At 44.0% G+C, this 13,649-nt stretch overlaps 1 long non-coding RNA gene and 1 pseudogene across 1 annotated transcript; both read right to left on the bottom strand.

The window, feature by feature from the left end:
* Window positions 1–387: 387 nt before the first annotated feature.
* On the bottom strand, window positions 388–1,455 carry LOC103716875 (annotated as a pseudogene).
* Window positions 1,456–1,509: 54 nt separating this feature from the next.
* Window positions 1,510–13,349, bottom strand: LOC120110587. Its single transcript, XR_005511725.1, has 2 exons — window positions 13,284–13,349; window positions 1,510–1,819 (listed from the first exon to the last, which is right to left on the bottom strand). It is a non-coding gene; the product is annotated as an uncharacterized LOC120110587 (long non-coding RNA).
* Window positions 13,350–13,649: the final 300 nt, after the last annotated feature.

Genomic DNA, 13,649 nt, shown 5'->3' with positions numbered 1-13,649 from the left:
GATCAGCACTTTACACTTAAACACAGCAACACATGCAACACCTGCACAATCATGGAGACTGCTAGAGGTACGAGGACAGAAAACAAGAAGCACAGGCAAATTAAATGTAGTTAACACTCACAAAATGGAGAGGGATCTCAACTGCAGAAGGACAAGAGAGCAAATATGTCATCTTTTGCCCATGACATGAATCCATTTAATGAAAAATGTATTCTACTGCTCTGGAAGCCAACAAAGCAATTGTTACAAAAACTGAAAAGAGCAATAACATTTAATTATCCATGATGCTTCATTAGCAACATTCTTCCCCACAATGTGGAGGGTTTCAACAAATTTTACATGAAAGTTGAAAAATCAGCCAGACCGTTGATATTTCAAACGTTCATAAAAAGAGGAAAAAAATCTTGAGGACATTCATTTCATGCAATTAGCATTTGGACCATCCACAGTTTTCAACTAATGCCAGCCAACAAGGCATACCTTATCACTCCCTTCATGCTTGCTGAGGCAGTCCTTCTTCCACTTCCTTCCACATATCAGCATTCCTGAGAACTTCTCCTTCATCTTCATTATGAGCTCCCGAGCTTCCTCAACCTTCGACCCATTTACGAGCCCGTTCACGAGCATCTTCATGGTTGGAGAGCATGGGACCCAGTTCCTTGCCATGGTCTCCTTGACCACTCCCGGTGCCGCCTCAAAGTCTCCACCTTGGCCGAGGTAATAAATCAATGTAAAGTAGCAGCTACCATCCGCGACACACCCTCTTTTTCCCATCTCCTCGTAGAGTTTCTTCGCCTCCTCCAAATCCCCCTCCTTACAGAACCCAAAGATCAGATCGTTGTAATTAACCCAATTTGGCTTCATGCCCTTCGCCACCATCTTCTTGAACAATGCCTTCGCCTCACCAGGCCTCTTAAGTTGCACAAGCTCTGTATCCTCACATTGTAAGTGTTGAGCCCTGGATGGCGGTCGTGCTTCTTCATCAGCTCCAAAACCTTCCTCACATCATCAAACCGCTCCTCCTGGTAAAATCCGGTCAGCGCCGTGCAAAAAGTCATCATATTTGGCTTGATTCCGATGCAGCTCATTTCATTGAGCACCGAAAAGAACGACCTTGATGTGCCAGACTCGCAGAAAGCCTTGATCACATTGTTGTATGTGTCAAGATTGGGGGTGATCCCATAAGATGTGGGGAAATCCCGGAAGATCCGGCCGACCTCGTCGGGCTTCTTGGCAAGGATGCAGGCGAAGAGGAAGGCGTTGAGGGAATGGGTGGGTTTTGAAACATGAGGATAATAGAAACGGTCATCAGCTGCAAAGATGTCGGAGGAGAAGACCCAACACAGTGGAGATGGTCTTCTAACTAACTAAACCAGTTTCCTCAAAACCCTGTTTGCAAAGATTAGTGGTAGAAAATAATTTTAAAAAGAAAATATTCCCTCTGTTAATGATCATGAAGAAACCTTTAATACAAATTTAAAGAAACCGGAAAGAGAAAAAGGCGTCCAATAACATAAAAAAGCAATGCTGCTAATGATCATTATGAGCATTTGATACTATTGCTCCCAGAAAAATAAATAGCTGATAAAATAATTATTAAAGCACACGTTAGTGCTGTAGCAAAAGTAATGCTGGATACAATTCCTGTATGTGCCTCATTTCCACAGGGTACTTGCCACATGACAATTTTCGCATATCCAGCACCCAGATTTTTAAGTGTCCATGAACAGAACTCTGGTTGTAATTGTTTTGGTCTACAGCGTATGAACAAGTCTGGTCGGCCTATCTCGATCCTTGCATAACCACTGGAGTCAAGGGGCTGCAAATGAAATCAACTAATTAAAACTGTATGTTTCAAAACATGCAGAACTGACTCTGGCAAATGTGATTGAAGTTTAAACTACCAAAAATTGTAGGGCAAAGAACACTAGTAAATAGAAACTTGGACAAACTATGCTTCAAAGTTTAAGCGGAAAATGACGAGCTAGTTCAGAGATTCTTCTTAAGGTTAACTATATGAAACTGGTGCGATACCTTCAATATGATTTGAAAAAGTTTAGGAGATCCCAATCCTATAAAAGGAGAAATATTCTCTGGATAAGGAGTGAAAGCCAAAGTGTCTAACTAGAGCTGGCCCCACTAATTTACATTTATTTGAGACCACTATTCTAATTTAAGGTTAAAGAATAGAAAACCTCATCATAAATATAATCTACACATTAGATTTATGAACAATGAAATAAAACTGCTCACGGATTGTCTGTCCACTAGTTGCTGAGTTATTGAATCCAAGGTACAACATAATCAACATCCAGGTATTGTAAATGTGAAGACACGCATGCATGGTAATACCCATTTCACTACAATACTGTCAACCACCTCATTTGCTGGAAAAGCCCTTGAGTTCATATGTGCAATCTGTCACGCCCCGAACCCGAACCTAGGCCCGGGACGCGCCAGACGCCGCACACCCGCACGGCGGACCGCACGGGCGTGCAAGGCTGAAATAATCAGACACTCAAGTCACAACATCAGATCACAATATCAATACTAAAAATCTATCATTTAGGATAATCAAATCAATAATTCAATTTCAAATGTCTCAAATAAAGTTGGTAACATTTATTTACAAGATCAATTACTTATGACAAAATGAATCTAAATCTATCTATGTCCAATGTCATAAGTCCTCTCCTCCCGAATCCCCTATCAATCATCTCCTGCAATTATGTCAAAAACAGGTATGAGCTACAACAGCTCAGTAGGTAACAACATGCATAAAGTCACGATAACATGTATTAAAGCATATGCAATATAACTACAGGTCATGTGCACAAATAAATATGATGATCCGCAAACCAATCCGATACTCAAGTAATATATATATATATATATATACCATCTTAGTCTATCATATCACGCATAACATAATCCACATATCTACCGCATGACTACGGCCACATCACCCAGTGGCATGGTCACACCGAAGTGTCAACACTCTGCTCCAAATGGAGCCCTGCACCGCAGTGCTGCACCCCAGGGTGCCCCAATCTCTGCTCCTCAGAGCATGCTCCGCAGAGCCAAAACACCCCATAGTGCCGGAACTAGCTCCTCATACAAGTCGACAGGGCCAACGTTTCCACCCCATTGGCGGGAATCCTAGACAATAGTCACGCGGTCTCCAAAATCACATCCACAAATTCCAACAATCAAACTTAATATAAACATAAGTTTTCAAAACCAATATATATGCATAATAGATTTTCAGATGATCGATTTACAGTCAAAAACATGCTTCTAAATGATAATACTGCCAAGAATATAAAACATATCAATATGCTGGAAATAATCACACATATGCATAGTACATGTAAATCATACTTTAAGCAAGGTTACCTACCTGGGTTCGCTTAAAAATCCCTGCCACTGATATCACGAACCCCTGATTAAAACACAAACATTAATTATTTAATTAACTAAGAAACATAATTTTTAAACTATTTCCAATTCCTTAAACTCCTAAGTTCATAGATCCAAGAATGGGCCCCTAAGATCAAACATAGACCCTAAAATCAGAACCCTTTAAACCCAAGTCAATTGTGGCCCAACACAGATTAGGCCCAATTGAACCAAACCAGATAACAGGTTCAGATCAGATTTCGGGCCCAACCCAAACCAGCCCACAGATCCAATCAGGCCCAACTCAGCCCACAAACAGTTCCCTAGCCCAACCCAAACCAGATCTGATCAGACCAGATCAGATCAAATTTTGACGAACCAGATTGTACTCACATCAGGCTAACCCAAACTCCTGACTCAAATTCAGACCCTAACCAAAACCCATTCACTCCAACTCGGATCAAACCCTATTCACAGCATAGGTGAAACCGGTTCACAGTTTGAACCCGGTCCAAGATCTGGTTCACAAATCAAGCACGGAAATCGATGCAAGGAAAAACACCCAGCCGGAAGAAGAAGAAGAAGAAGAAGAAGAAAAAGAAGGAGAAGAGGAAGAAGAAGGAGAAGAAGAAGAAGAAAGGAAGAAGGGGGGTGGCTGGTGGCTCCGGTCGGCCCTCGGCGGTCGACCGTGGCCCTCGGCGGCGGCGCTCGGCCAGCCGCCGTCGGCCATCCCACCTCCACGGGCGGCGCCGGACGAGAAGAGGAAGAGAAAAAGAAGAAAAAGAGGAAGGAGGGAGGCCGGGGCTGCAAAACTCGTCCCCCCCTGTTCGCCCACCTCCGGCCGAACTCATTTCGGCCGGATTGACCCCGGCCGGCCACCGTCGGCCGGCTGCATCTCACAAATCTTCCCCGAAACAGGGGAAGTGCAACCGGTAACATCACTCAATCCTCCCCCCCTTAAATCCAAAAAAAAAGAAACAAATAGATGGTTGTCTTCCTCACCTCCGGTCGTCGACGATGAACCCCGGCGGCGTTGGCGGCTCCGGCGACGGCGGTGGCTCCGGCAAACCTCTCAAGGAAAGGGAAGAAGATGAGGGGAAAACTCAAATTTTTAGAGGGATGGGGAAGGGATGGGGCTCGGATGAGGCTCTCAGAGGAGAGAAAGAGGGGGAGAGAGAGAGAGAGAAGAGGGGGGGGGGAAAGCGGGGGTTTCGCTAGCCGTTCGGCCGGCGTGGTCATCGTGGGAAGACCACGATGACCCAACTGAAGTCGGCACTCCTTGCCGACTTCAGTTCGGATCTTCACACTCTAACCAACTAAAAAGAAATTTCGTCCTCGAAATTAAAACATACCTCAATCCGAGAACAAGGCAGGAAACTTCTCTCTCATCTCCTCCTCCAGCTCCCAAGTAGCTTCTCTCTTACTGTGATTGCTCCACTGCACCTTTACATAAGGAATCGTGCGCCTCCTCAAAACTTGGTCCTTCCTATTTACCACACGTAGTAAGTTCTTTTGATCTCCTTCAAAAGAATTCCAAACTCCCAACCTTGGATTAAAATGCCATAATTATATCCCAAAGAAATTAATTTCTCTTGATTCTACATAGAGATCATAATTGGCTTAATAGAAATAGGAGAAATCCTTAGTATCAAATCCTCTTAATATTCTATAATCATTTATTTTTTTTTTCTTTTCTTTCTCCCACATCATTCCAACAAATAAGAGATCTATGTTAAAACATTCCAAGTCTAAGACCAACCAAGGAATCATCAATCGTAAATGCTAAATTTAACATGCCCAAGATTCTCCCAAAAGTTGTCAACAATAGAAGATCCACTGGTGAAAATTACATAGCTACCTTTAGATCATCCATAGAATCAACAACATTCTCCTGAAACTAACTCAAGTATTTCATTATAATGCCTTTTAGATCAAATATTAATGATCTTAACCAGTTTCAAAATAAGTCAAACCACCAGACTTCCGCTGCACACTCTGATTTAATTCATTTAATTCTCTAAAGTCACAAATGATTTCTGACTAAAGTATCACTTTGCATTAAGACTAAAAAAACTCCAAATTTCAAATTTCCAAGTAGAACTAGAGCAAAACCTCTAGATCTTTTTGTCCTCAATTTATATAGAGTATACTTACCATAACTAACCCCCAATCCTTTAGTCAAGTTTAAGGTCACTACGTGATCTCCACAACCTTCTTAGAATCCAAAAATATCTAGGTTTAATTTAAAGGGGTAATTCTTGTATTCCTTTAGCAATTTAATCAGAAAATCTACATTGATTTTCCTTCCAATAGAATTTACTTCAAATTCAATGGGTTAGAACTGTTGAGCCAATATCACTATGAGTAGGAATTAACCCTATCAACCTCCAAATTCTTTTTCACCAAAATTCTTAATGTCTATGATCAATGCTACACATAATAACTCACATAAGCATCTCAAAATCGAAATTTCTACTCAATTTTGTATTTTACAATAACAAAAATTTCTAGTTAGATCATAAACCGAGACTTGAGTTCAAATTAACACATCCAATAGTCTCCAACAATTATAAGAAAAATTTAGTAGCCCAATCCAAATATACAAATTCAAATAATTAGAATACTCCATCCATTTGCATACTATATGGCCTTAAGAATTTAATCCACTAATAGAAATATGCCGATTTACAATATTCAAACATGTCAAATCCAAATATAATCCCCATACAGATTTAACCTCGAAAACATTCTGCACTAATACTACGAAAAATCTTTCTTAGCCCACTCCAATGATACGGAAGATGTATGTATAAATCACACTCTGATAATTAGTAGCAAAACCAAAAGTACGATCATATCACAACCCATATCAAGTTTGAACTTCCAAGTCGTTTAAATAATATCTGAACATGGTATAACCGGTATGCCATTATTAATTTTCCTACACTTAATCTTAGGTCAAACCTCTCTTATCATGATCAAAGATAATTTATACTTTCCTTCCACACTCATCGAAAACCAAACCCGATGCATACATTTTATCACAATGCTCAGTGATCTTACACCTTAAGCACCAAATATAATTGTCATGTCCCAATTGATCATAACCTTAAACTATGATATATTTATGTCACAATCCCTAATGATCTTAAACGTCAAACTCTAATGCCATTAAGCCTACAGTCCCTAGTGGTCTTAAGCCGTAGGTTATAATATCATTCATGTTACAATCTCAAGTGACTATAAACCAAGGCTTTGATAGTTTTTCTATCATAATTCCCCACTCACACTTACCTGAACCTAAACCCTAGGATACCTTAACCTTAAGCTCTGATACCACTAAATCTGTCACGCCCCGAATCCGAACCTAGGCCCGGGACGCGCCAGACGCCGCACACCCGCACGGCGGACCGCACGGGCGTGCAAGGCTGAAATAATCAGACACTCAAGTCACAACATCAGATCACAATATCAATACTAAAAATCTATCATTTAGGATAATCAAATCAATAATTCAATTTCAAATGTCTCAAATAAAGTTGGTAACATTTATTTACAAGATCAATTACTTATGACAAAATGAATCTAAATCTATCTATGTCCAATGTCATAAGTCCTCTCCTCCCGAATCCCCTATCAATCATCTCCTGCAATTATGTCAAAAACAGGTATGAGCTACAACAGCTCAGTAGGTAACAACATGCATAAAGTCACGATAACATGTATTAAAGCATATGCAATATAACTACAGGTCATGTGCACAAATAAATATGATGATCCGCAAACCAATCCGATACTCAAGTAATATATATATATATATATACCATCTTAGTCTATCATATCACGCATAACATAATCCACATATCTACCGCATGACTACGGCCACATCACCCAGTGGCATGGTCACACCGAAGTGTCAACACTCTGCTCCAAATGGAGCCCTGCACCGCAGTGCTGCACCCCAGGGTGCCCCAATCTCTGCTCCTCAGAGCATGCTCCGCAGAGCCAAAACACCCCATAGTGCCGGAACTAGCTCCTCATACAAGTCGACAGGGCCAACGTTTCCACCCCATTGGCGGGAATCCTAGACAATAGTCACGCGGTCTCCAAAATCACATCCACAAATTCCAACAATCAAACTTAATATAAACATAAGTTTTCAAAACCAATATATATGCATAATAGATTTTCAGATGATCGATTTACAGTCAAAAACATGCTTCTAAATGATAATACTGCCAAGAATATAAAACATATCAATATGCTGGAAATAATCACACATATGCATAGTACATGTAAATCATACTTTAAGCAAGGTTACCTACCTGGGTTCGCTTAAAAATCCCTGCCACTGATATCACGAACCCCTGATTAAAACACAAACATTAATTATTTAATTAACTAAGAAACATAATTTTTAAACTATTTCCAATTCCTTAAACTCCTAAGTTCATAGATCCAAGAATGGGCCCCTAAGATCAAACATAGACCCTAAAATCAGAACCCTTTAAACCCAAGTCAATTGTGGCCCAACACAGATTAGGCCCAATTGAACCAAACCAGATAACAGGTTCAGATCAGATTTCGGGCCCAACCCAAACCAGCCCACAGATCCAATCAGGCCCAACTCAGCCCACAAACAGTTCCCTAGCCCAACCCAAACCAGATCTGATCAGACCAGATCAGATCAAATTTTGACGAACCAGATTGTACTCACATCAGGCTAACCCAAACTCCTGACTCAAATTCAGACCCTAACCAAAACCCATTCACTCCAACTCGGATCAAACCCTATTCACAGCATAGGTGAAACCGGTTCACAGTTTGAACCCGGTCCAAGATCTGGTTCACAAATCAAGCACGAAAATCGATGCAAGGAAAAACACCCAGCCGGAAGAAGAAGAAGAAGAAGAAGAAGAAAAAGAAGGAGAAGAGGAAGAAGAAGGAGAAGAAGAAGAAGAAAGGAAGAAGGGGGGTGGCTGGTGGCTCCGGTCGGCCCTCGGCGGTCGACCGTGGCCCTCGGCGGCGGCGCTCGGCCAGCCGCCGTCGGCCATCCCACCTCCACGGGCGGCGCCGGACGAGAAGAGGAAGAGGAAAAGAAGAAAAAGAGGAAGGAGGGAGGCCGGGGCTGCAAAACTCGTCCCCCCCTGTTCGCCCACCTCCGGCCGAACTCATTTCGGCCGGATTGACCCCGGCCGGCCACCGTCGGCCGGCTGCATCTCACAAATCTTCCCCGAAACAGGGGAAGTGCAACCGGTAACATCACTCAATCCTCCCCCCCTTAAATCCAAAAAAAAAGAAACAAATAGATGGTTGTCTTCCTCACCTCCGGTCGTCGACGATGAACCCCGGCGGCGTTGGCGGCTCCGGCGACGGCGGTGGCTCCGGCAAACCTCTCAAGGAAAGGGAAGAAGATGAGGGGAAAACTCAAATTTTTAGAGGGATGGGGAAGGGATGGGGCTCGGATGAGGCTCTCAGAGGAGAGAAAGAGGGGGAGAGAGAGAGAGAGAAGAGGGGGGGGGGGGGGGGGGGGAAAGCGGGGGTTTCGCTAGCCGTTCGGCCGGCGTGGTCATCGTGGGAAGACCACGATGACCCAACTGAAGTCGGCACTCCTTGCCGACTTCAGTTCGGATCTTCACACAATCTGATACAGGAATTAAAGTAACTCAAATAAATTGCAATTACAAGTTTTCTCATGCATTCATCTCCACTTCTTATTTTTGACAGAAAGCTTATATTCTATATGATTCAAACTTTTAATAAAAGTGATGATGAATCTAATATAAAAAGTTTCTTAGGAGAAAACAAAAAGACAAACACATCAGACAGAAGTAAGAAGAGAGGCATTGGTACCCTAAACAATGAATTACTCCCGCAACTTAAGACTCAGAAAGTCGGAAGTTCTCCTCAATATAAGTCAGCGAGTTAGAAGTCACTGAAGCAATTCATTTGAATCCAAAGATCTTAGAGTCAGTGAAGAACACGAGAATAAGGTATTTCAATTTTCAATCCTCAGGGTTGGTTTGTGACGCAGGCGTCTATTTCAAATCTCCTACCCGCAATCTCAGCCGCATCTAGTTTGGAGAATCCAGCTAAAGAAGGAAAGGCCAACCAAGGCATCCACTCCATATCTCCTACCCGCGATCTCAGCAGTATCTAGTTTGGAGAATCCAGCCAAAAAAGAAAAGGCCAACCAAGGCGTCTACTTCAAATCTCCTACCCGCGATCTCAGCCGCACCTAGTTTGGAGAATCCAGCCAAAAAAGAAAAGGCCAACCAAAGCGTCCACTCCAAATCTCTTACTCGCAATCTCAGTTGCACCTAGTTTAGAGAATCCAACCTAAGAAGGAAAGGCCAATCAACCCATTGAATCTTTTCGGCATTTTTTTAGAATTATTGCCCTAAGATTTTTGCTTCAGCCAACCCATCGAATCTTTTCAGTATGTTTTTAGAATTATTGCCCTAAGATTTTTGCTTCAGCCAACCCATCGAATCAGGATTTTTACTTCAGCCAACCCATCGAATCTTTTCAGCATTTTTAGAATTATTGCCCTACAATATGCTTTATTTCTCTTGTCTTTCTACTTATGTGTGGCTCGCCCTTATTATATAAAGGCCCCACTCCCTTGTATTAGGATCATTGAAGTTTGGAGTAATAAAATTGTTCCACAAGTTCTCTATTGGTGCGATCACAAGAGAATAACGTGCTTGCTCTTTCTCTTCCATCCTTCACGAAGGCGACGTGCTCGCCTCGACCCGCTTTCTCTACGTCAAGCAAGAGAGCAACGTGCTTGCTCTTTCCCTTCCATCCTTCATCGAAGGCGACGTGCTCGCCTCGACCCGTTTCCTCTACGTCAAGCAAGAGAGCAACGTGCTTGCTCTTTCCTTTCCATCCTTCATCGAAGGCGACGTGCTCGCCTCGACCCGATTCCCCTGCATCAAGTGGTATCAGAGTAAGGCGCTCTCCCTCCAATGGCCGGTGCCACCAACGGATCAGGGGGCTCCAACTCCGCGGACAGTGCTCCGGGAGTGCTAACCGTTGAAACCCTCGATGCGGCTCAACAGAAGATGCAACAAGATTTGGAAAAGATCCAGAAAGCTTTGGTGATGATAACCCAAGCCCTTGGACTTGCCCAAATTCATGACGACGGCTCTACTCCAGCACTTGCTTCAAATTTTGGAAGGCAAGTTCGTCATGAGGATCCAACTCTTAATGGTGGATGCAGAGAATGAGACGAACCTCCCCTTCCTGCTCTAGGCCTGCTTCCCCCTAAGCCCGCGGCTCGTCCTTTTCCGCGCACACCCTACGACGACTCCTCTAGCGATGAGGAACCCCTACACAATCCCTACAGTGGTGAAAACCGCTTTGGGGGTGGAGGCAACCGCTATGGTGATGGTAATCGCTATGGTGGTGGCAACCCTTATGGGGGTGGTGATTGCTACGGAGGCTGCAATGAGAGGGACTACTGCATGAAGGTAGATCTCCCATCCTTCAATAGCCATCTACACATCGAGGACTTCCTCGATTGGCTCGCGGAGGTCGAACGCTTCTTCGACTATATGGAGACCTCGGAGGAAAAGAAGGTCAAGCTTGTAGCTTACAAGCTTAAAGGAGGCGCTTCAGCATGGTGGGAGCAACTACAAATCTTCTGCACGCGACAAGGCAAAGGACCCAAATGTTTCTAGCCACGAATGAAGAAGATGCTACAAGCTCAATTCCTTCCCCTTGACTATGACCAAATCCTTTTCCAGCAATATCAAAATTGTCGACAAAGGTCACGGTCTGTCAATGACTACACCGCCGAGTTCTACAGGTTCTCTGCTCGCTACAACTTGGAGGAGACAGAAGCGCAACAAGTTGCTCGGTTCGTGGGTGGACTCCGACTCCCTATCCAAGATAGGGTCTACCTCCAACCAGTCTATAATCTCCACGACGCGGTCCAACTAGCTACAAGGGCTGAAAAACAGTTGGAGAGGGCTACTCAAAAGGGCCCCGCCTACGGACGAGGCGCCCCAACCACTTCAACAAGCGAGCTCACCCCGAACAAAAAAAAGGCTCCCCTTCGAGAGGCCTCACCTGTTGTGAAGAAAGAGGCTGGCAATCACCAATCCAAGTTGACCGGAGGAAACAACGCGACACGGGTTTCTTCCACCAACCTGTATGCTCCATCGCGAGGAACTAAATGCTACCGGTGCAATCAACCAGGGCACTTATCCAACCAATGCCCAAAACAAGCGATGACCAATCTCGCCGATGCCGACGACATTGACGAGGGGCACAACGATGCATTGATGAGGAGGGCTATGACGACAAGACCATCACCTACGAGGATGACAGGGAAGCTCTCTCCCTCGTAGTGCAACGATTGATGTACGCACCATGCCAGAAACTTGACTCCCAGTTGCATCGCATCTTCCGAATCGATGAACCATCAACCAGAAGGTGTGCGACCTCATCATCGACGGCGGAAGTAGTGAAAACATTGCTTCTAAATCCATGGTAGAGAAGCTCCAACTTCCTACAGAAACGCACCCGACACCCTACAAAATCAGGTGGCTTAAAGACATTAGTGAAATCAAGGTAACTTTGCACTGTAGAGTTTTTCTTTCTATTGGAAAACATTACGAAGATGAGATATTATGTGATATAGTGGATATGAACGCCTGCCATATTCTACTAGGTAGACCTTAGTTCGATGTGAACGCCATCCATAAGGGTCGAGACAATACTTATGCCTTCACTAAAAATGGGCATAAGATTGTCCATGGACCTATGCGAGAAGGAACTCGTCCCAAGCCTTCTCGAGTAGAGGGATGATCCTTTCTAGTTCCTAATAATTTTGAAAGTGATATGAAAGACACTGGAGAAATCTATGCCCTTGTGATCAACGGAGAGGAGGCCAAACCAGTGGAGTTTCTAAGAGATGTGCACCCCCTACTTCAAGACTTCAAGAACATCATGCCCAAGGAGTTACCTGACGACGTTCCTCCCATGCGTGACATTTAGCACCAAATCGATCTCATACCCAGTGCTAGCCTCCCAAACCTTCGACATTACCATATGAGCCCCAAGGAGCACGAGATCCTGCAAAACCAGGTGCAGGATTTGATCCACAAGGGACTAGTTCGCGAAAGCATGAGCCTTTGCGTGGTACCAGCGCTGCTGACCCCCAATAAGGATGGAAACTGGAGGATGTGCATCGACAGTCGCGCCATCAACAAAATCACCATCAAGTAACGCTTCCCCATCCTCTGCCTTGACGACATGCTCGATATGCTAGAAGGTGCCAAGATCTTCTCCAAGATCGACCTCAAGAGCGGCTACCACCAGATACGAATCCGTTCTGGAGATGAATGGAAGACAACTTTCAAAACGACGGAAGGCCTCTACGAGTGGCTCGTGATGCCATTCGGACTCTCGAATGCTCCGAGTACATTTATGCGCCTGATGAACCTGGTGCTCAAACCCTTCTCTGGCAAGTTCCTAATTGTTTACTTCGACGGCATCCTTGTGTATAGCCAGACGAGGGAGGAACATCTCAAGCACCTACGGCAAGTCTTTACCGCACTCCGAGAAGCTCAACTTTTCCTCAATCTCAGAAAATGCAGCTTCATGACATCTAGCCTAGTGTTCTTGGGCTATGTTGTGAGCAGCAATGGCATCCGCGTCGACGATGAGAAGGTGCAAGCCATCCGAAAATGGCCTACCTCGAAGAATGCAACGGAGGTGCGAAGTTTCCATGGCTTAGCAACCTTCTATCGACGATTCGTGCGCAACTTCAGCAGCATTGCTGCCCCACTAACAGACTGCATGAAGAAAGGAAGGTTCCAGTGGACCGATGAGGCCGAACAAAGCTTCAACGCTATCAAAGAAAAATTGACAACCGGATATCTAGCATGCAGCGGTAACTGAATAACAGTTTCATAGTTCTCCAACAAGTCATTCCTAGTTGTTGCGGGATGAAAGCACTCACCCTCTCGATCGTACTATTCCCTTTTTGGATCCAAACTGCGGAAAGACGAATCGAGAAGAAGAAGAAGTAGAGAATAAAATCAAACAATCACAAAGACAACAATTTTACGTGGTTCACCCCAATACGGGTTACGTCCACGGAGGCCACACGCACAGATTCAATATATTCAGCAAGGGTTACAATGATCTCTCTTCCTGTTGGAGATTGCACACCTAGGGCTTACAAGAGAGATAGGACTCCAAAAGAAACTCACTACAGCCGCTCTCATCCTCCCTAG

This window comes from Phoenix dactylifera, chromosome 4, assembly GCF_009389715.1.
Source record: "Phoenix dactylifera cultivar Barhee BC4 chromosome 4, palm_55x_up_171113_PBpolish2nd_filt_p, whole genome shotgun sequence".
Classification (NCBI taxonomy): Eukaryota; Viridiplantae; Streptophyta; class Magnoliopsida; order Arecales; family Arecaceae; genus Phoenix; species Phoenix dactylifera.
The sequence above is the reverse complement of the archived record's forward strand: the minus strand, read 5'-3'. Positions and strand labels throughout refer to the sequence as shown.